Source organism: Sturnira hondurensis, unplaced genomic scaffold (assembly GCF_014824575.4).
Source record: "Sturnira hondurensis isolate 20B ecotype Veracruz unplaced genomic scaffold, ASM1482457v3 Scaffold0019428, whole genome shotgun sequence".
Lineage (NCBI taxonomy): Eukaryota > Metazoa > Chordata > Mammalia > Chiroptera > Phyllostomidae > Sturnira > Sturnira hondurensis.
This window is the reverse complement of record NW_028092059.1, coordinates 4,064,235-4,084,687: the sequence shown is the minus strand read 5'-3', so window position 1 is coordinate 4,084,687 and position 20,453 is coordinate 4,064,235. Positions and strand designations below refer to the sequence as shown.

Genomic DNA, 20,453 nt, shown 5'->3' with positions numbered 1-20,453 from the left:
ACTGGGTTGACACACTCTGGTGAAAACCTAAGGCTCTGCTCCTCATACATAATAGGCACCACCAGACCAAAAAATTATGGCTCAAATGGAAGAGCAGATCAAAGCCCCAGAGCCAATAGTTTTAAGTAACAAAGAGATAGTCAACCTATCAGATGCATAGTTCAAAGCACTGGTGATCAGGATGCTCAAAGAACTGGTTGATTCTGGTCCCAAATTAGATGAAAAAAATGAAGGCTACACTAAGTGAAATGAAGGAAAATGCACAGGGAACCAATAGTGATGGGAAGAAAACTGGTACTCAAATCAATGGACTGGACCAGAAGGAAGAAAGAAACAACCAAACAAAAGAATGAAGAAATAAGAATTCAAAAAAATGAGGAGAGGCTTAGGGACTTCCAGTACATCTTTAAACATTCCAACATTTGAATTATAGGGGTACCAGAAGGGGAAGAAGAAGAGCAACAAGTGGAAAATTTATCTGAACAAATAATAAAGGAGAACTTCCCCAGTCTGGCACAGGAAACAGACTTCCAGGAAGTCCAAGAAGCTCAGAGAGTCCCAAAGAAGGTGGACCCAAAGTAGAACACACCAAGGCACATCATAATTACATTAGCCAAGATTAAAATGAAGGAGAGAATTCTAGAAGCAGCAAGAGATAAGGGGACAGTCACCTACAAAGGAGTTCCCAGCAGACTGTCAGTTCCTATCAGACTGTCTCTTCTCAAAAGAGACCTTGCAGGCAAGAAGGAGCTGGAAAGAAGTATTCTAAGTCATAAAATGCCAGGACCTACATTCAAGATTGCTCTATCCATCAAAGCTTTCATTTAGAATGGAAGGGCAGATAAAGTGCTTCTCAGATAAGGTCAAGTTCAAGGAGTTCATCATCACTAAGCCCTTATCATGAAGTGTTAAAGGGACTTATCTAAGAAAAAGATTATCAAAAATGTGAACAGTGAAAGGACAGCAAACTCAGTTATTAACAACCACACCTAAAACAACAGCAAACTAATAGGACAGCTAGATCAGGAGTGGAACCATAGAAATGGAGATCACATGGAGGGTTAGTAACAGAGGAGTGGGAGGGGGAGAAGGGTAGAGAAGGTACAGAGAATAAGTAGCATAGACAGTAGGTAGAAAATAGACAGGGGAGGGCAAGAGTAGTGTGGGAAATGTAGAAGCTAAAGAACTTATGACACATGGACATGAACTAAAGCTGGGGGATATGGGTGGGAGCAGGTGTGCAGGGTGGAAGGAAATGAAGGTGGGGAAATGGGACAAGTGTAATGATGTAATCAATAAAATATATTTTAAAAAATTGATAAAAAATGGACTCCTAGGTACTTTATTTAAAAGCCAACAATCACTTAATCACTTTAGCTATGAAAACAGTAGTCCAATATCCACAGGGGAGGGCAGAATTCCTTCATTCCCAAGGCATTTAACATTCTTGCTGTGTCCTGGAAATAGTTATTTTCAAGGAATATTTGTATTTGAACTTCTCAAGGTTTACTCAGTACAAACAACCGTTTGGGGGGGGGGCACATTTAAAAAAATCAGTGACAATTGTTTAAATTGCAGGGGCCTGATGTAATCATACAGTCAGGACAAACAAGAAGATGCCAAACAATTTAAAATAAAAATCTGGGAATTAGATGTCAATGGAGAGCTTTGAAAAACTGCAACATGTTTCTTAGAACTTAGAAGGACGCATGCATTTTGGGGGGTTGGGTGCATATTCAGGACTGTGAGCATGTTTAGAAAAGATGTAGTAAGTTCCTCGTCTCTCACTTCTGGCTGACCTTGAGCTTCTATGTAAGCAAGAAATGAAAGCTAAGTCAGATTTAGACACTATCTGGTGGAATATTGCAGACATGCTTTAACACACACAGCCAAGGTCAAAAGACTTATTCAAAACTTTTAAGATCATCTCTATCAAGTAATTAGATAATTATGAAGCTAACCATTGATATTTCAGTGGTCACATATGATGAAGATTACAAACTTTAAAGAACTTGTTGAGAAAATTTGCTCAGCAAAAAATTAACAGCAACAAAAACACCTCTGAAAGAATTATCTGGTATTAAGAGCTGCCACATAGTATTATTTACAATGTCTACTTTTTAACCAAAGAGTAGCATACATGCAAAGAAATAAGAAAGTAAGTCTCCTACACAGGAAAATAAAAGTAGTCAATAGAAAATGTCCATGAGGAAGCTAGTCCTTTAGATTGATCAGAAAAATAGTTTAAATAATCTATTATAAATATGTTTAAAGAACTAAAGGAAAGCATATCTAAATAACTAAAGTAGGAGAGTATGAAAATGACATGTTGCCAATACAAAATATCAACAAAGAGATATTAAAATTTTTTTTCAGTTGAAAGTCAGTGCAATAACTAAAAGAAAATATATCACTGGAGGGGCTCAACAGTGATTTGAACTGGAAAACTTTTAAAATGTGGTGAAAAGTATTAATCTTTGAATCATTAAGCTCAATAAACTACAAGAAAGATAAACTAAAGTGATCTACACTGAGACATAATTAAACCATCAAAAAACAAAGACAAAGAGAGGCTCCTTAAAGCAGTGAGAGACAAGAGACTTATGTACAAGAGAATTTCAATAAGACTAACAGCCAACTTTTCATGCAAAATCTTAGAGACCAAATGGCAGTGAAATAATGCATTCAAAGTGTTAAAAGAAAAGAATATCAACCAAGAATTCCATATCCAGCAAAACTATTCAAAACCTGAGGCAAAATTAAGACATTCTCAAATAAACAAAAACAATTTTTCTCTTTAGCAGATCTGACTTACAAGAAATGCTAAGGAGATTGCTTCTGGCTGAAAAGAAAACACACTCCCCAGTAGCTGAAATTCACATGAAGAAGTAAAGAGCACCAGTAAAGGTAACTATGATAAACATAAAGCAGTATAAATGTATTTTTAAATGTTTATTTTATTTTTTCCATCACCATTTGTTCCCCCCTGTATCTTCCTCCACCTCCACCCACCCCTTTCCAACCCACCACGATCACCACAGTGAATCATGAACTTTTAGTCATTTATTCTTCATTGCTTGATCCTTCCACTCTCTCAACCTTTGCCCAGAGATAAATTTATCTTTTTGTTTATAACTCTCCTCTTCTTCAATATCATTTAAAAGACATTTGCATAAAGCAGTAATTATAAAGCTTTTTTAATGGGCTTATAATGAATAAATGTCTCATTTGTTTGATAATACTAGCACAAAGAAGAGGGAGGGGATGGAGCTATATAGGAGTAAAGATTTTGTACCTTTAAGTTGGTACTAATCTCAATTAGATTGTTCTAAATTAAAATGTTAATGGTAATCACCAGAACAACTATCAAAAAAATAACTCAAAAATATAGTAAAATAAATTACACAAGAATAAGATCATATACTACTTAACACAAAAGAAGGCAATAAATAAGAAGTAGAGAAATTAAAAAAAAACAAAAGACAGAAAACAAACAGAAGATTATCTTCTATAAATCCTTTTATTAGCATTTACATTAAATATACATAAGTTAACATTGAAGTCACAAGTCAGAGATTAGAAATACAAATAAAAACATTATTTAACTATACAGTATCTATAAGAAACACACTTTATAGTTATAGATATACATGAGTTGAAAGATAGTAGATGGAGAAAAGATATATCATGCAAAAATTGTTGGAGTGGCTATTCTAAGATCAGAATAAAATAGAATTTAAGACAAAAAACTTACTTGAGTTAACAAAGGCCATTTTATAATGTAAGTATCAGTCTATTTGGGAAAAATCACAATTATAGGCATATATGCACCTAACAAGAAAGTTTCAAAATACATGAAGCAAGCAAAAACAGATACAATTAAAGGGGAAGTAGGGTTTTCAATAATAATTTCTGAAAATTTCAGTACCTCACTTTCAGACGTGAAAAGACAAACTAGAGTTAAGATCAAGTAAAATGATTCTCTATAAAATTAGTCATTAGGCAAAGAAAAACCACATTGAGTTAGGATTCTGGGAAGATTGCTGAGTAGGAAACATTGGAAGTCCATCTCTCACTTAGACAAGAATTTTATTGGCAAAATCTGACTAATGTAGCTGTTTTGGAACTCTGGAGCTGTTGAAGGCTTGTAACTGTTAGGGGAAGGTGTGGACAGTAAATTGCAGTTCATATTGGTCAATTTCAGCTCTTGGCATGATAGCAACCATCAATCTCCCACCCCTATTCCCATGGCAGACAGCTGTGCATGTACATTTTCCTGGAGCAGCCTGATCACAGATTGTGAGAGCCAGGTTAAGCTCTACAGACTCTGCCCTCCAAATATTTAGGATCTGTGCTATCTTCCCTGGTTGGTGCTTCTGACTGTAGAGGTACCAACAGAGATTTGGGCAGCTACTGTTGCAAATTGTTCCCTCTCCTGCGACAGTGAATTCCAGGGGATGTGGAGGGCTGATAGGCTTTTTTTTTCTTCTTTTATTTTTCTCTTTTTCTCCTTTTGTTGTCAGATACTTAAAGAATAAGACATCCAAAGTAACCACATATATGGGGAAATTAGAAAGTTAGCATTCTTGCACAGGGACATGTGAAGTCTCAGAAAAGACCCAAGAAAACCATAGGTTTATAACCCATGTTGGTCCCTAGCACAGATATATCCTACAAAAATAAACAAAAATAAAATGGCAAACCCTGGCAAAGAGGAATAACTAGATTGCAGTTACCTCACTATAAAATTCAAATGACCACTTTTCAATAACAACAAAAGATCACAATGCATACAAAGAAATCAAAAAGAGGGCTCATTCAAGGCAAAAAAAAAAAATCTCCTGAGAAAGACTTGATTGTGAAGTTAGTAAACAAAAAATTTAAAACAATCACCTTAACTATGCTTAAAGACCTTAAAGAAGATATGTACAAAGTCAAGAAAACAATGAATGAACAAATGTAGATATTAAAATAGACAGAAACATAGAAAAAATACTTGAAGAAGGGAGAGTTGAAATTCTGAGGAAAATGAAAAAAGAGATTAAAAAGAGATTGTGGGATATCATCAAGTAGAGCAATATACATATTATGGGAGTTCCAGAAAGACACAAGAGACATAAGATAGATAATTTGAAGAAATAATGACTGAAAACTTCCCAAATTTTATGAAATATGTGAATACAGACATCTAGGAAGTTCAACAAACTCAACAAATTTACACTGAGGCAAGTTATAATCAAATTGTCTAAAGTGAAAGAGAAAGAAAGATTTAGAAAGCAGAAAGAAGGAGGAACTTGACATTATACAATGACCTTATTGAGAATAAGTGATTCCCAATAAGATTATCAGCATATTTTTCATAAGAAACCTTTGAGGGCAGAAGGAAGTGGATTGATATATTCAAAATGCTTAAGAAATTGTATTGTCAACCAAAAATACTACATTTGGCAAAACTCTTTCAAAAATATGGGAGAAATTAATACATTCTTGGGTAAATAAAAGCTGATTGAATTTCTTACCACTAAACATGAATAAGCAAAGGGGATGGGGAGATAGGTATGTTGAAGCAGAGTTTCTTTTTCTACCATATTGACACTAAACTACTATAATTTGAAATCAGAGTATTATAACTTAAGCATGTTAAATGTAATCCCCATGTTAACCACCACCACCACCACCAAAAAAAAAAAAAGACAAAGAGAGAAAGAAAAAATGGGCTGGGGAAAAATGACAAGTTATTGTTTAAGGAGTACAGATTTTTAGTTTTGCAAAACAAATATTTTCCCGGGGCTGGATGGTGGTGGTCATTGTGCAATAGCATAGATGTACTCAATGCCACTGAGCTGTACATTTCACAATTGTTAAAATGGTAAATTTCATGTTGTGTGTATTTTACCATAATTTTAAAAGTAGATAATTTTAAAAATGCATTCAGATACTACTTCATATCTACTAAGATGACTAGATTTTTTTAAAAAAAGAAATAACAATTGTTGATGAGGATTCAGAGAAATTGAACCTCAGAAATTCTTGGTAGGATTATAAAATGGTTCAGCTACTTTGGAAAAGAGTTTGACACAACCCCAAAGTGTTAAACATCAAGTTAGCACATACTACAGAAATTACAAAATGTTTTATTAAAGTCACAAGAATTGAAAACATATGTAATAATTGTTCATAAAAGCATTAATTTATAGCAGTCACATAATGAAAAAAACCCTAATGTACATCAACTGACAAAACAGATAAACCACACGTAGTATAGCTATAAAATGAAATATTATTTCAGTTATAGAAAGAATAAAACACTAATATTTGCTATAAGAAGGATTAACTTTCTTTAATGCTAAGAGAAATAAGCCATGCAAAAAAGACCTCACATTATATAATTCTATTTCTATTAAATTTCCAGAATAATAAAATACTAAAATAGAACATAGATTATTGGTTGTGAGGGGCCTGGGGTGAGAGGAAACAGAGAGTGATTCCATTGGGGGTGGTTTTCTTTGCAGAGTAACCAAAACACTCCAAATGAGGTCGTGCTGACTGTGGCAGTTCTCTGTGAATATACTTCAAATGCTTACACTGGAAAATGAAAGACAGAAAATACCTGAGATGCTTACATTTTTATAATGCAAAAACATTTTATAAAAAGAAATTTTATGGTATGTGAATTATACCTCACTAAAGCTTTTAATTAAAAAGATTTATGTAAAGCAGAGAACATTGCTGTTAGCTCTCATACAAGGAAACCCTGACTTATGAAACAATCAAGGGATGAGAGTAACTCAGTAAATAGTGATTTTTATTTTTCATTAGAAAAATGATTATGATTTCAATAGAGTAATCACATAAGGTATTAAAAAAGTACTGACCCCCCTCCCCCAGTGTTTCACTGATGCTTATTATCAAACAAGTGGGTACAGATTTGCATAAAGTACATAGTGTAAATCCTTTCAACATCATCTAGAACAAGGGCAGAACTGGAGCCTTATCTTGGTGAATCACAAGACTGAGCCAGATACACCTCTTATTTGCTATCTATTTTCTCACACACCTATTTCTCAATAGGCAATTTCAAAGAGTTGTGAGATAATTTAATTGCAGGAATCAGGCCCAAAAAAGAGAACCAGATCAAGTTCTTGCTGCCCAGAGAATGTATCTTAAATTCTCTTTCTTTTTTCCCCTGGCATCTTAGTATGATTCTTATCTTGAGTTTTAATTGTGTGTTCCAATTCCTAACAACTTTTATGGCATTGGGGAGAAACAGAGTCTTGGAAACAAAATCTTAAGTATAATGAGAGACCCTGAAAGAGCCCGGGGTGGATTCAGTGAAGGTAAGACAAGAGGTGAACGCCCTCCTTGCCACAAGCTTAGAAGCAGAGCACACGCTTCCCTGGTTTTTCACCTTGGTGATAGCGTGCTTCACAGGAATAGTCAGCATGTACTCAACAGCATGAAAGTACAAGTTTGTTTGAAAGTTGGTTTGCAAAATATTTTGGTGCTATAGTTCCCTTACCAGCATATTTTTTTAACTTACTAAATTTTTCTTAAATATTTCTCAATCCATTGTTAAGTTAAAAAATTGAATTCATATTAAACTTTTTATACCACTTTGTTATTGATTCATTTGTTTAAAAACAATACAGTTAATATATCATGTTTATATCTATAGTTTGATACAGACTATATATAAATATACACTATCAAATTATCAGGCTCTGGTGTGTGTGTGTATGTATGTATGTATATGAAAAATCAGGAGATGGGTATCAATTTGAAAAGTATTTTTATGCCTAGTAGCATAATGGAATTATTAGTACTTTTTGTCTTATAAAATATGAAATTGACATTCAAGTTGAGTGGACTGGGTAGAGTCCATGAAGTTTGTTTTACTGGTTCAGCACCATGATCAAATTTCTGCCATTTGTATTGAATTTCCTGAGAAATTGTTAGCAATTCCTTCTATAGAGTCAATGATGTCAGGTGCTAGAACCTATGAGAATAATTTCAGCCAGCATTAAAGAGCTTAAACTCTAGATTTCCACTTCCAGAATTATCTCTGCTAGAGGTCTTGAAGAAGGGTACAATATAAATATATGGTTTTGAAGGTTGAAATCACCAGGCCAATAGCCACAGATAAGGAATTAACCAGAAGAGATGCATAGGTGAATGAGTGTGGCTTGGAGAGGTGTCCAAGTCAAAGGACTGGTCTTGATAAGATAAATTAGATAAATTGATAAATTAGACCTGGTCTTGATAAGGTCAGTGTTCCATGCGAGGTGAGAGATCAGGATAAGAAGCCTAAATCAACTAACAGAAATCCAGAATGAGCCCTATGTAATGCAGGTGGAGAATAGATTAAAGGCTGAGAAACTGGGGTGAAGAAACAATGTATAATCAGGAGTTGACTGCAGATAAGGCTAAGTCAAAATGTAGGTGGAATTGTTACAGGTCAGCAAAGCTTAGAAGCAGATGCTGAGAAGGCAAATAGAATGCATGAGGTGGAGGGGCCATTGGCTATACCCACTGAGATCTATCTCTATTTTTATGGGAATTTTGGAGAACTATAAGCCTTCATGGGAGAACTGGTACTTCCATCACCATCATCAACATCATCACCATCAAAGCCATAATCAGAGTCTCCATCACTCACTAGTATCTTATTTTCATTCCAGCAACTAAGAACTAAATTACATTGTTTAATTTAATATTCTTAACAGTCTCATACTCTTAATTTTCTTATTTTAGGGCCATTCTATCTTTAATAGCATCTCTTTCCTATTAATATGAAAAAGAATAAAATGTATAAAATGTAGTGGTAGCTGCATAAAACCTAAGAGAGGCTGACTTTTTCAGCTTCTCCCTCATTTCAAGGAGTCATGGATGGAGGCTTATAGATGAAGGTATAGGAGGATGTGGAGAGAGGATTAATATACTACAAGAAAATGCAGGCAGAGCTTGTCTTGTTTGCTGGATATTATATCCAACTTAAGATGATACCCATACAGCTGTATTCTGAATCTGTGTATGTGGAGGGGGGAGCACATATAACCTATGTCATATATGTCTTGTGACAAAGCCAGAAGGGTCCTCAGAGGTTCCCAGCCCAACTCTTTTACTCTATTAGATAACTTCCAAACTCGCTTCTATGCTGAACAGGAACTTCTGCCAGCCCTTCCCAGCTCCAGGGCGCCCAAAGCAGAGAGTTCCTCTTTCTTTGGAGTCTACAACATTCTCCCCTGTGGCTGTGAGAGCACTGACTGTATCTTACTATGCTTGATCGTTCACAGTTCATCTCCTTCCCCACCATTATTCAGGGTGAAAGCTATCTACGGGCAGAAGTCATGTGTTAATCCTCCCCCCGCTCCTCAATACCTATCACCTAACACAGAGCACTATATACCATATTTTTTGGACCATAAGGCATGCCTAGGTTTTAGAGGAGGAAAATAGGGGAAAATTTTTTTTAAAGATTTTATTTATTTATCTTTAGAGGGGAAGGAAAGGAGAGAGGGAGAGAAATATCAATATATAGTTGACTCTCATGCATCCCTCACTGGGAGCTAGCCTGCAACCCAGGCATGTGCCCTGACTGGGAATCCAACTGTGATCATTTGGTTCAAAAGCCCACACTCAATCCACTGAGCTACACTAGCCAGGGCAGGAAAAAAATTTTGCAGCAAAAAATGTGGTAAAATATTTAATAACATAAATAACATAATATTTCACCAATGTGAATGTAAGCAGAACTCAACAGCAGCATTAGTAACCATTATTCCTCCTAAATTTGAGGGGGGGGGGCAAGAAAAAAATGGCGTGCCTTATAGTTTGAAAAATACGGTAGTTACCAAAATTTATTGAATTGAATTTTATATATGACTAAATGTTAGGATTAAGCCAAAATGTTAAGCAATTTGCTCAAGTCACATTCACAGAAAGGACCGTGAAGTATTTCCCCTTGTTATAATTTGTAACATAGTCTGACAGTCCTCATCTGAGGTATTTGTCCATCTCTTTGGATGAAATATGGGAGAGATTATTACTTTCTAACCATTCTCCTCTGAGCACACGTGTTACCACTCTCAGGTTATTCTCCAGTGTTTTGTTTTGCTGTTCACATCACCCACAGGAGGGGATGTAATTTTCAAAATTTACTTAGCACAGCACTAAGTGCAGGGCTACTTTATTTCCTTTTGTCTGATGAAAAGATGGGCACTGTAATTCAGGAGCAGTGAAACTGATTTCTGTCCAATCTTATAGAGAACGAGGGACAAAGTTGAAGTTAGAATCAAAGGAGTTTGTGTGTGTGTGTGTGTTGTTTTAGCTCTAATAGCACCGGCCCATTACCTGAATAGTCCCAGAAAGAATTTTAAAAAATAGGTTATGAATATAAATATTTTAAAAAACAATGCCCACAAACTGACAAAAAGGAACTTATGTCTATGTATAATTTTTTTATGTTTCATTAGTTTGGAGAAAGGTGTCAAAGATAACTATAAGATGGTCTGTTTTGGAGGGCGAGAATGGAGGAAATTATAGTTGCAGATTATCAACACTTTTATTCATATTTGTGTGGTTTGCAACAAAAATTAATGCAATTTTTAAAAGAATTTTGACTGACTAAATTTGACACATGAACATGTCAGGCCCATCCATCAGTTTCTTTATCATAAGGAACAGAGATGACTTCAGGCTAGCATGAGTAAGGGAGATGGGCTGCACTGATAAGTGAGCCGCGACTGCACCGGACCCAGAGAAAGGAGTGAAAGGGCAGCCCAGCTTCTCAAGAATTTAACCCAGAGGGTGAATTCTGGATTCAAGAAAACTTCAGGAACTTCAGGAAAACTACCTGAGGCTCATTCTTGTGCTGTTAACACTTCACAGCCACACTCCCTGTGGTGTCTTCCCCAAGGGTGCCATTACAGTGCCAAATTCTTCCCGATTTTGCCAGTTAAAATTCCTTAGAGGAAGAGAGAAATGGATTGGTCCTGATAGTCACTTGGGGGTCACATGTTATACAACAGTCTCCTTCTTTGTAGCATATGTGGACTGCAACATTGCTCAGCCCCCTACCACAACCTATTGCCTGGAGGTGGACTCATGTTGTAAAAGGCACGCGGATATAGGCGGAATGACTAGCTCTTGCTTTTGATAAACCCATTCAGTGTTTATTGTTCATGACTATTTTAGCCCCTGTAGAAGATATGTTTTTATACATGTGCCTCCCTTGTTATTTCTGGGCTTGTAATTATTTTTTGGCTGTAGTGTTCTTTGCTTAAACTCATATTACATTGTACTAAAGTTGCCTTGCTATAAGTATGTAACCATCTCTAGACTGAAACAGGATTTAAATTGCCTGACATGGTATCACAGGCATGTCCAAGAGTGCTGTCCAAGAATACATCAGTCTAGCTGGCTCACAGAAAATCTTCAGTAAATATTATCTGAACGAAAGGATGGCCTTCATGATAACTACAGAATTCTTTAAATTTGTTAAAGCAGAACACTGTTAAATTTCCAGGAGCCTGAGTCCCTCCCTCTGTTAATCCATAACTGATATTTATATTAGTGATTCTGCCACACAACCTGGGGTGTAGCAGATCATCAGAGTGTTGATATGATCATGAGTATCTTGGAAATGGTTAGGAAGAGGTGGAAGTGGTTAGTGAGGTGAGGGCTGGGGAGGCTGGAATGAGGTGGGAGGCTGGGCAAATTCTTGGAATAGGTGGTATAACATGAAAGGCAACCCACCCATCTGGAAATATAATGCAAAAGGTTATGCAAATCACATTGGCTTGTATCACTGATCTAAAAAGCTCAGAAATTAGCTGTCAAACCCTGCTTGGGACACAGTCATATCCTGCCTGCGATATGAATTCTAAGGGGGTGATACCCAAACAATCACAGCATTGTTCCAAGCTGCACAACAAGCTTGCCATAGCCTTGGGCTTTCACACATCTTGATGTCTGTGTGGAGAGACACCAGAGCCTTCTGAGAGGCCATTTTCTCTATGCATAGTTGACAGGATACTTTTAAATGTCACCTATCAAAGTTTAGTTTCTTCCCACGGTACCTAGCCTTGGGTGGGAGGCATGACGTCAATGTGAAGTCACAGTCTCTCTAAGGGTCAAGACTCCCCTTTGTCTCCAAGCCCTGGTTATACTAGACCGGTCCATGTTCTTGTTTTCCAGCCTGTTAGAAAACATGTCAATGGCATGAAAGAACACAGAGCCCATATCTGTTTTAGTCAGTCACACAAAGGCAGTAGCTTAAGGCAATGGCATTTCAGGAAGTATTTTAACTGTAGAAATTTTTCTCAGGGTTCATCTAACCTACAAAACTTAGAGACGGGAGAGTAGAGGCACTGGGGTGAAAATATGTGATTATGTTTAAAGGTTGTATATAATTACTGTCAAGTGGTGGTGCATAGAAATAAGGACATGGATATTTTAAAAGAGAAATTTTGATCCCTTCACCTAAGCATTCTAGATAAGTAAGGCAGAAAAATTACACCCAGCATCAACTATTACTTATTTCTCAATAGCTTTGTGGTAAAGAGCATGAGCTTTTGTATCATAAAAAAGTATTTTGATTCCAAACTTGAATAGTTTTTAGCTCTCAGGTTCTTGGCTGAGTCAGTCCCTAAGAGCCTGCATTTCTCCACTTGGAACAGGGGTAATCACATTTCTCTTGCTTGTTTCTTGGGAGGATTAAATACACTGAAGTGAAGGACTGAGGACAGTCCATGGTATGGTGATTGCTCAATAAACAGTAGTTTGTAATAAAATTCCATTTGTAGAGCATTGATTTACCTAGGGCCTGTCTGCCTGCCTGCCTGCCTGTCTATCAAGGTTTTTATAGAGCTTTTGATTGATGGAAACCTACAGAGAAACATTGAGCCAGGGCTTGCTTCCCAGTAAATACTAGGCACCAGCATTGGCAAATGATCGAGGTGCCAGTGCCTTGTTGTAAAATATGGAGTTACCCTCTCTCTTTACCTCCATTTGGTTTGAATGACAGCAGATATACCCACAGATGTCTGTTGGGCTTTGAACTACATGTTACCACATGCCCTGTGTACCACTCTAAAGAACGTTCTTTCTTGCCATTTCAATTTGTCTTAAGTTGCCTTAAGTGTTTACTGACATTGGTGCTGAGACTTTATTCGTCAACTTCATGTAGTTCTGGCTAGTGTTTCTCTGTTTCCCAACTGTGAAATTTAATTGTTTAATTTTAAGCACCAACTCTAGTTCTTTTCCAATCATGAATTAATTAATTGGCTCCAAGTCTCTAAATGTCCTGGTATATAGACCAAGGTCTTTAATGGTGATGTGACAAATTTTACTAACAGCTGCCTTATTTTTGTGAGGATATATAAGGCACACTACAGTGGTTACAAACACAAACACTGGACCAGATTGTTCAAGTTCTAAGCCCAGAACTGCCACTCAGCATGTGACCCGTATCTCTGCAGTTGACTCTGTGCTGTCTCTCTCCAGGGTTCTCTTACGTGTGGGAGAAAGAGGCCTGTACTTTGTAGAATCTATTTTTAGATTATTTTACATGTTCCTTTCTTTTTTTATTACAAACCAGACACACAATAGCCCAAAAATGCAAATATATTTATATAGTTTGAGATGCTGCAATTTTTCCTTTAACTGTCACAGAAGACATATACTGTCCTGAAAATATTGCCTTACTAAGAAAGTTTATTTGATGCCTTAGCACCAAATGTAGAAGAAAGGCTGCTTTCGTACTTGAGATTTTAACTGGTGACCCTACGTTCTTGGTACCTGGGGGATTTAGTATATTTTGATTAACTTTGAAATATCTAGGACAATCAACAATATCTATTTTCTGCATTAATCTTCTTCCACTTCTATTATCTAATTTCCATGGATAATGCTGTCCAAGAGAACATCTGCAGCCAATAAATGTTTTGTTATTCACTTTCTACACTGGCCAGATCATCAGTCAGCAATGAACTTACTAACCCTCCACCTCCTAGAAAGTATAGAAACAGAGCCACCCAAAAACACGAGGGTTATACATGGGTACTGCTGGAGACAGTGGTGCATAATCTGCCTAACCATCAGAGGCACAGCATCCCCTGTATCCTGTGGCTGTGTTACAGATGGATTGGCACCAGACCCTGAGGGAACTGCCTATCACCAACAGAAAGTACGTGGGGACTGGATGGATCACTGTGGGATGCAGAGTGAACATCTGGAAGTGCCGCAGGGCAATTGCCTCAGTAATTCCTTACCTCTACCAGGGTATTATTTTTGTTGAATTTAACAAAGTATTTCCTTTTGCATTTCCTTTCACATAGGCAACCTGAAGTTAACAAACAACAAATCAAAAAGAATTCCACATAATTTAGCATGGAAAATAGAACAGAACAAAATCTAGTTACTGAACTTTCTAACCTCTGGACTGGAGGAAGAATGAAAGGACTTTCCGGTCCTGGAAATCACTACTGCTCCATGGTGGGCGTGCGCGTGTGTGTGTATGTGTGTGTGTATGTGTGTGTATGTGTGTGTGTTTGCATTTTATCGCTGCCTTTCTGTTTGTATGTGAAGGTGTCTTTTTCAATGTTCTCTTCTGTGTCGCTTTACTTGTGTTTATGTGTGTGTTTGTATGTGTATACATTAATTGCTGTATCATATGGTAGATCTGTTTTAATTTGGAGGAAGCTCCATACTGTTTTCCACACTGGCTGCATCAGTCGACCTGCCCACCAGTAGCGCTCAAGTGTTCCCTTTTCTTCACATCCTTGCCAATGCTTGTTATTTCTTGTATTTTTATAATAGCCATTCTAATAGAAGTGAAGTGATAACTGTTCTTTCTTGGTATTGGAAAAATAATGTGTTACCTATTTCTTCGCTAATTGGTATGGTTAAGGTATATCAACTTTAGTGACATTCTTGAAGGACCAGGTTTTATTTTAATTGGTTGTCCTCTACTATTTTACTATATTACATTTCATTGACTTTTTATCTTTATTTTTTCTTATGTTTATTTTCCTCTCTTCTAGCTTCTAACCTGGAAACATAGGGTGCTAATTTTGGATGATTTTTAATATAAGCTTTTAATGCTATAAGTTTCTATTACCATTGCTTTAACTGCAACCCCCAATTTTAAGTTGTAGTTCCTTTTGCATTCAGTTCAAAATGTTTTTAAACTTTCCTTTTAACTTCTTTTATGATCAATGGGTTATTCAGAACTGTGTTCTTTAGTTTCCAAATCTTTGGGTTTTTTTTCTATTTTTCTCTCTAGCTATCTTTCTCCTTGTGAAGTTTAGAGTGTATATATTTGTAAATAATTTCAAAGCCTTTTCTTTTTTCTTTTTGTGTTAACAATAGTTTTCTACTTTTGTTCTCTCTTTGCTTACCTTCTTTATATAATCTTCTTAATCTATCTTCTAGTCATAGAACTGAAGTATGATATGTGTTATATTGTCTTTTCTCTATCCAAAAAACAAAACAAAACAAACAAAAGATTATCCAGTTAAACCTACCTGTCTGAACACTTTATCTTTTGTCTTTTTTCAAATTTTATAAAGTAATATGCAAAAATATGAAAATAATATGGTATCACAAAAAAGCTAGGAGGATTGTTATCCTCAGATCAAAAGAACTGGATACTTTCTATAGGATAATAAGCAGATGGAATCAGCTTCAAAATATATGTTTATTTGTTTGTTTTAACCTTTCGAAATAGAGCTCTAGAGTAATTCAAGCTCAGAGAAAATGTAGTCTGTAAAAGGAGCACACCATACAGAGTTGCCTATAAAATCACTTTGTCAGTACCTCCCACTTAGATTGGTGAATCCTGCTATTTGTTGGGTATAAACCAGGTACACTTCACTTGCCAAATGCGTTTGGTAGTTCTGATGCAGGAGAATCCAAGATGGGTACTGAAGGCTATCATACTAGGGCAGTTCTCTATCCTGCTCACAGCTGATAGGGAGAAGGAGAAAATGATACCTAGAAGAATAATTACCACTGTTTGTTAAAAACAAAGCCCATTAAATGTATGTACTCCCTTTCAACTCCCACACAAACAGAGCCCAGTCCAAGTTCTTGCAATCAGGATTTTCATCTTCTGCTAGTGGAAGTGATATTTTTACTTGGACTCAGGATATTTACAGTATTTTTTTTATTTAATTATTTTTCAAGTACAGTTTTCTGTCTATTACTCCCATCCCATCCCACCTCCGTGCTCCCCCCTCCCTCCCATTTCCACCCTTCTCAGTTGTTGACCATGTATCCTTTATATATGTTCCTCTAAATCCCTCCCCTATTTCCCCTGAAATGCCCTCCCCTCTCCCCTCTGGTCACTGTCAGCCTGTTCTCTATTTACAGTATTTTTTAATATGGAAAGAAACTGAAGAAAGCTAAAGAGCATGAAAGATGCCCACTACATGCAACAAAAGGTATAAAAACATAAGAAAACCTATTGGTATTGGAAGCAAATGGTAAATTAATGCACATGTAGTTATTACCCCTAAATAAATTCCTGAGACATGAGGAAATGTCTTCTAAAAAACAATGAAACAATAACAGATTAATATGAAAAATAAGTTTTCAAAATTCATGAAACTTAAATTATTGATTTAAGACAAGCTGTAATAGATAAGCTGAATACCAGAATAGACACAGCCAATGTATAAATTAGTAAAATAAAAACAGAACTGGGGACTCCTTCTAGAATATAACATGAAGTTGAAAGAGAGAAAGGATACAAAAAAAAACACTATGAGACAGAAAACAGAGTAGTTTCATCATGAGTCAAAAATGGTTTCAGAAGAACTAGAGGGCGAGCCCTGGCTGGTGTAGCTCAGTGGATTGAGCGTGGGCCTGCGAACCACATGATCGCAGTTCGATCCCCAGTCAGGGCACATGCCTGGGTTGCAGGCCTGTTCCCAGCAGGGAACTCATGAGAGGCAACCATACATTGATATTTCTCTCCCTCTCTCCTTCCCTTCCCCTCTAAAGATAAATAAATAATTTTTTTTTAAAAGAAGAACTAGAGGGGATGCAATACTTGAAAACATAATAGAAGAAAATATTCCTGAAGTGAAAACAGACTTGCCTTAAGATTTAAATAAATTGCTGGATGTCACTAAGGAAAATGAAAAGAGACTTACTAGATCCTTTCTGGTAAAATTTTAGAATGCCAGTGGGAGAAAATTCCAACCTTCCAGAAAACAAAATTCTATTTCACTATAAAGGATAATCCTCAAACTGGCATCAGATTTCTCATCTCCAACACAGATAGTAAAGGACAAACAGGATTTCTTTATGAAGTCCCAGGAGAACATAATTTAGAACACAGATTTCTCTTAATATCAAGTTAAACTAATATTGAGAATAAAAATCATGTTCAGTCATAAAAGAATCAAGAATTTATTACCAACAAAGCAGTTATGAATGAATTACTGAGTATATACTCTAGCAAAATGATGGACTAAAATTCCAAAATATCCTAAAAAATAAGGGTAGGATTGATGAAAACCAGAAATTAAAGTATGCTGAAATTTTTATTTTGTTTGGAATGAGATGAAATATTAAATAATTTTCAACTCTAATGGAAAGTGATTTAAATATGTTGTTTAAGTAGAAATAATAGTACTCAATGAAAGAAATGGGTCTTATAATTCATGAAGATGAAAGAGAAAAAAACAATAAAACCACCCAATTGTATGAGCTATACTACATTAAAGTCAGTAGTAAGAGAATAATACCTATCACTTTTATTGTTCTAATTTATTCTGTAGAACTTAACTAATGTAGTAAGCATAAATAAAAATATTAGAAAGAAAAACCCCAAATATTTGTAAAGTTTATAATTTTTACTTTAAAAATTCTGAAAAAATAATTGAAAACCATTAAAACTTTAATAATAAGACTTCAGCAAAATTTCCACATATTATATACATCTACAAAAATCAATAGTTTGAATTATTATCAATCAGAAACTAATAGAAAATATAAATTTTCATAAATGTAATAAAAGTAAGTGATCACCCAGGTAAGTCTAGTACCCATCTGATGCCATACACAGTTATGACAATTATTTACTATATTCTGTAAATACTGTACTTTATATCCCCTGACTGTTTTTTATATCTGCAATTTGGCCATGTTAATTACCAATTTTTCACCAATTTCCCAACCCCCCTCTGGGAAACGTCAATTTGTTCTCTGCATCTTTGTTTTTTGTTCTGTTTATTTTGTTTTTATATTCCACTTGTAGGTGAAATGATATGGTATTTGTCTTTCTCTACCTGACTTACAATATTTCACTTAGCATGAAATCCTCTAGACACAATTGGCAAGATTTCATTCTTTTCTGTGGCTGAGTAATATTTCATTGTACATATGTACCACATCTTCTTTATCCATTTGTCTAACCACAAACCCTTAGGTTGCTTCCACATACTGGCTATCATAAATAATGCTGCAATGAACATAAACATGCATATGTCTTTTCAAATTCGTGTTTTGGGTTTCTAGGGATGAATACCCAGAAGCGGAATTAATGGTGTCTCCTTTGTCTCTTATTATAGGCTTTGTTTTAAAGTCTATTTTGTCTGATATAAATATTGCTATACCAGCTTTCTCTTTTGTTTCCATTTGGATGAAATATCTTTTTCCATTCCTTTACTTTCAGTCTGTGTGTCTTTTGATCTGAATTGGATCTATTTTAGACAATATATGCATAAGTATTGCTTCCTAATCCACTCAGCCATCCCATCTCTTTTCATTAGAGCATTAATCTATTTACATTTAAAATAATCGACATGTAGGTAGTTATTGCTATGTTATTATTCATGTTTTATCTTATTTTTTTCTTCTTCTTAAATAAGTCCTTTAATATTTCTTGTAATACTGATCTGGTGGAGATGAACTCATAGCTTTTTCTTGTCTGGGAAGCTTTCCTTTGATTTGAAATTATAGTCTTGCTGGGTAGAATAATGTTTCATCACTTTTTCATGACTTTAAATATTTCATCACTTTTTCATCACTTTAAATATTTCATGCCTATCCCTCTGGCTTGCAAAGTTTCTGTTGAGAAATCAGCTGACAGTATTATGGGAGCTCTCATGTACTGTTTTCTCACACTTTTCTCATACCCACTTTTCTCTTAATGCTTTTAGGATTTTCTCTTTGTTTTTAAACCTTGGCAATTATGACGTGTTCTGGTGCAAGCTTCTTTAGGTTCATCTCTGTGCTTCCTGGGCCACTATGTCTATTTTATTTGCCAAATCAGGCAAGTTTTTCATTATTTCTTCAAATAGGTTTTCAACTCTTTGCTTTAACTCTTTTCCTTCTAGTACTTCTATGATGCAAATATTGGTATCTTTGCTATCATCCCAGGGGCCCCTTAAACCCTTAAATATCCTTTTTTTTTTTTTGCTATTTTTATTGGGTGTTTTCCACTACCTTGTCTTCCACATTGCTAATTTGATCCTTTGCTTCATCTACTCCATTGTTGGTTTTCTGTAATGTATTCTTCATTTCAGTTATTATATTTTTCACTTCTGACTGGTCCTTTTTTATATTTTCTATCTCCATTTTTTTTGTTTTCTAGCTCTTCATTAAAGTTATCACTGCTCTGCCCCTGAGTTTATTAAGCATCTTTATAACCATTATTTTGAACTCTGCATCTGGTAGGGTGCTTCTCTCCATTTTGTTTTGTTCTTTTTCTGGAGTTTTATTCTGTTATTTCACTTGGAAAATGTTTCTTTGTGTCTTCATTTCACCTGATTCCTATGTTTGTTTTAGTCTTCTATATCTCCTGGCCTTAGTAGAGTGGATTTAGATAGTAGAGTGTCTTGTAGGACCCAGAGGTGCATTCTTTCTGGCCACACGAGCCAGGCACTCCAGAAGTATTCCTTGTGTGTGTTATGTATGCCCTTCTTTGAGGGCCCTTCCATGCCCTTCTTTGAGAAGTATTCCTTGTTTGTGTTGTGTATACCCTTCTTTGAGTATCAGTTGAGCCTGGACTGCAGTTGGTGCATCGGTGGGAGAGATTGACCTTCAGGTAGTTGGGTTATGAGAACTGGTCATGACTACAGTAGAGGAGCTATTGTGCTAGAGCTGACCCTACGAAGCAGGATTCACTTTAGTGGGACTCTGTTGCCTATTGAGTTTGCCCTTTTGGTGTCAGTTGTGGAGGTGACTGGGTGATGCTCTGGTGTGGTCTAAAACTGCCCACCGGGTGCGTTGGTTCTGAGGCCTTTTGGGAAGGCTGTGCTGCAGGCCAAGGTCAGCCACTGCCTGTGCCCAGACAGAGGTCACCTAGTAGGAGTACAAAGTGAACATAGATGGTTGCCACTTGTGCTGGGCTTGGAGTACCTAGGAGAGGCTAAATGGAGAACCGAAGCTGGCTGCCACTAGTGTAAAAGTTTGGGGCTCCTTAGGAGAGACACTAGGTATGC

At 36.0% G+C, this 20,453-nt stretch overlaps 1 long non-coding RNA gene across 1 annotated transcript in view; it reads left to right on the top strand.

Annotated features, from left to right (window-relative positions):
- The first annotated feature begins 2,815 nt into the window (after nt 1-2,815).
- The window catches only part of LOC118974439 (uncharacterized), a 71,267-nt gene continuing 53,629 nt past the window's right edge, over nt 2,816-20,453 (top strand). The window contains exon 1 of the long non-coding RNA XR_005063901.1: nt 2,816-2,907. This is a non-coding gene — a long non-coding RNA (uncharacterized LOC118974439). The remainder of the gene's footprint in view (nt 2,908-20,453) is intronic.